The sequence below is a fragment of the Nuphar pumila genome, chromosome 14 (genome assembly GCF_984573655.1).
Source record: "Nuphar pumila chromosome 14, dmNupPumi1.hap1.1, whole genome shotgun sequence".
Lineage (NCBI taxonomy): Eukaryota > Viridiplantae > Streptophyta > Magnoliopsida > Nymphaeales > Nymphaeaceae > Nuphar > Nuphar pumila.
This window is the reverse complement of record NC_143262.1, coordinates 84,321,966-84,326,076: the sequence shown is the minus strand read 5'-3', so window position 1 is coordinate 84,326,076 and position 4,111 is coordinate 84,321,966. Positions and strand designations below refer to the sequence as shown.

The following is a 4,111-nucleotide window of genomic DNA, read 5'->3' as shown; positions in this document are numbered from 1 at the left end:
GAGAAGAGATCCAAGCTACAACATTAAAAGAGAAAATACATACTAAAAAGATTTTTGTCACTTTTTTTCTTTTATTTTCTTAATGATTCTTTTCTCGTAGTGTTTTCTTGAGGTAATCATATGTAGACAAGGTTCATAGATACCAAAATCAGTAAAGATGGTTCATCATTGTATACAATATATTTGTTAAGAGCCTGGCAAATGAGATCATTCATAACACTTGAAAAATCAACAATGAAAGAAGAGAGAGAGAGAAACAAAACCTCTCTACAAGACAGGTAACACAAACATCGAATTAATATCAATGTAAACCTGATGAATATGATGCTCAAATATCCAAATAGAAATAACAAGTGAAACATTGCGGGGGTGGGAGGAGCATACCTGAAACATTGTCATAACCTGTGGAACACTCATTATGAGTCGTTGATTATATGGAGAAAGCAAATACATTAACATAAGGGAACAATGTTATACCGTTTCAGCTGCAACAACTTCACCATGGAGCCACTCCCCATATCCAAAACCTGTTTCTATAGCCTGCAAATGCATCAGGAAAAGTATTAAATGTTTTGACTAGTAAGTGAGAGTACATTAAATTAGGCGGCACTGTAGACCTAATAGAACTAGCAATTGAGAGTTAGATGAAAACCACCAAAAGATCAAAATCTCTGACAACAATCATAGATCTTCAATCCCCCAATAGGAAAAGTATAGAGATCATAGAGTTGAGTGGTGGTGTTAACACATTACTAAGAAAAAAGAGGTGTCTGTCAGAGGAAGATGAAGATGGCCTGTAAGGGAAGGCACATAAACTACCTACCTCATGCAAAAGCAGTTGCATCTCATTCATCCATTTGTTGTTTCATTATATTCAACTATCTTGTTATGCTGAGTAAACAAATTTTAATCTGCCTGCACTCACATAGAAATAATTTGCTTATCTCTACCATCAAGGAAAACTTTATATAATGCAAGTTAATTCTTGACCCTACAAAAGACGAGTCTAGTTAAATCTGATTCTTGCATAAAATAGTACCATGGCTTAATGTGCACTCTACAGCAAGCACAACAATTATAATTTGCTTCCACAGACATTTATGTTTTTTGGCTACTGATTGTATTTGCTTTTGCTGTTGAAAGACATTTCCATCCTTTGACCCTTTATTCTAATCTTAACGTATGTGGCTGCATTGTATGCTCATATATTTAAGCATTAAGACAGATGTAACTCTTCACTTGTACACTTTCTTCAATTTCAAAGGACCACTACTTTAGAGATACACATGTGCAGTCTGATTTTCTTCTGAGACATCATTTTTACCAGAGAAAAGTTTGGCATTCATCCATAAACAATTTTATTCTTAATAAGTCATGATATAGACATCTCTAAAGGCCTCTTTCCACTCTTGACATCCACAACAACTGCTCTTCACGCACGTAAGGCAGGGTGGTCGTGGAACCCATCTGGGGTTTACCTTGCATGTGTGGAGGGGACCAAGCCCATTAAGTGACCCGGTTCTCGGCAAGGGTTCCTTGTCATAAAAAAAAACTACTCTTCACAGCAAAGAACATGGCGCTGACATATGCGGCATTAACAGTAGAGACAAAAAAGAAGCTTTTGGTTTAGTTTCTACATTTCAACAGAGTACTTCAGATTGATTTTTAAGGACACAAATCCATAAACTGTGCAATGTTTTTTCATCATCCCCTTCCTTCTTCTCTTTACCAAGGAAAAGTTCCAAACAGCAAAAAAAAAGATAGGATGATCCTAAAACTTTACCTTCACAAAACTATCAAATATCAACAATCACAAAAAACAAAAGCACAGGAGCAAGATTAATGAAACTTAACACATTCTGCCATCAATACATGTAAGAATACAAGAACAATTACAAAGTTCAGTCAAACTGGACATAACTTCATAGATGTGACTAGCAAGGCATAGAAACTTACATGCCCAAATGTGTGGCCCAGGTTTAATGTTGCACGCATGCCACTTTCCTTCTCATCTGCTGACACAACCTCAGCCTTGTTTTGGCATGAGTGCATGATGGCATATGACAAAGCATTTGGATCCCTGTAAAATTTTAATAATTAAGTGTGAGGAACAAGGTATAATAGATCAACCAATTGACATACGCAAAATGATAGATGTAGTTGCTTTGCCATTGTGGAACTACGCAAGGAAGAAGAAGATGTGTTAGTTATTCTTTTCTAACTTATCAAGAGTATTCATCATCCAATATTGTGTTTGCTAATATGCTTTATGAGTAGAAAGAGATGTTATAGACACACCTTGACTTGATTTCAGAAAAATATATGCAAATATTACCAAGGATAGAGCTTGGAAACGCTACCTTGCTGGTAAAGCCTACATATTCTTCTCTTGCCACTCGAAAAAGGGGGCATCTCTAATTAGACCATACTTGATAACTTCACCAATCCCAGATGTGAGTTATCTATCCAGCAAAGTATTCAATGTGTCTGTATCTATTAACACGCATTATGGTTGGTAAAAGGCACCAATCATGTTTTTCCCAAGTGGATGATTTATTCCAGTTTTACCACCAAAAGAAGAATCCACCTGCACGGAGAAGCTTGAGAATATATTAAGAAAATTTGAAGCTTGAGAATACATTGAGATGAAATTTTGATTTAGCAAATTAGGCATAAGAAGCAGATAGCAAACCTGAGCCATAAGTGTTGTTGGGATCTGAATGAAGTTAACACCACAGAGGAAAGATGCAACAACAAAACCACAAATATCACCAATCACACCACCCCCAAGTGCAACGAAGGTACAACGGTGGTCCAAACGAGACTCAATGGCCTTGTCGAAAATCTTCATCAGAGTTTCCTACACAACAATGTGGATAAACATTTATCAAGATTCGGCAAAGAAAGGACCATCTGTTTAAACTTCAAGATCTATGTCTTAATTTTCATCACCAACCATGTCTTTATACTTCTCGCCATCCGGTATAACTACATATTAAACGGAAATCTTTGAGTTTTCATGAGTTAAAGCATCCACAACTTTGTCAAGGTACAAAGGTGCAACTCTGGTATTGGTCAGAACAAGAACCCTTTTTCCTTTAACATGCCTGCAAGCAATCAACACCATTTATTTGCATTTCTTACCACATCTTGCTCAAACTAAACATTGCCCAAGTACAAATATTTTGACATAAATAACGTAACCATTGGATTGAAAAACTCAACAAAAGTTCACAAAACAAAATCCTCACTGCTATTATGGTTATACAAAAACTAAGCCAAGAACCAATCATAACAACCACATCAACTAAAGCGTACAATTCAAATTAGAAAACCCAACAAAAATCCACATACGTAAGAATTCAGCCTAACGATTTTAGTAGTTCACTAGTAACACTGCTTCCATATAAGAAATGCATGTTTTGGATAACTTTCAAAGCATGCAACTCAATTTTTTCAAATTAACGTCAACACAAGAAATGAGTTTCTAGGGAAACATGTTCTCCCTCTAAAAAGGAGTTGAGAAGCATGTATTATGAAAAAAAAATATATCTTATTTTTAGGGTAAAACCGTATACACTTTTCTACAACTTTAGCATTTTGGTGGCTATTAACACCATGTTTTTGCTCACAGACCAATCGAATCATAACGATTCCGAACTCGAAAAGAAAAAAAGGAAAAAAATGAGAATTTGTATCTCCATCTACCTCTGAAGAAACTCAGGCTCACGAAGAAGGTCGGAGCCGATGTAGATGGGGTAGCTTTGGTTCCTCAGATCGACATCCACGATTGTCTCAAGTGTGGGGCTCGAAACCAGCTTCGTGGGCTCCATCGTTGGGGCGGAGTTCGTGAAAACCCTCACTTCTTCGCTGGAATTCCGTCGGATTCTGAGCGAAGGAAGATCGAAGGGCTTGGAAGGAGAGAACCGATGGATGAAGGAAGGCGTTCGAAGTGAGGGACGACGACAAAGATGAGAGAGAGGGTTCGGTTTAGAGGAAGAAACGAAGCTAGGGTTCACAATCGTCGCCATGGAGCTAGGGTTTTGGGAGGAGAGGTGAAGATCTTTGTGGTTCTTCTTCTTTTTCTTCGTCTTCTTCTTCTCTCTCTACA

General features: G+C 37.2%; 1 pseudogene; it reads right to left on the bottom strand.

Moving 5' to 3' along the window:
- Positions 1–471: 471 nt before the first annotated feature.
- On the bottom strand, positions 472–3,842 carry LOC149817184 (3-dehydroquinate synthase, chloroplastic-like; annotated as a pseudogene).
- Between the last annotated feature and the right edge of the window lie 269 nt (positions 3,843–4,111).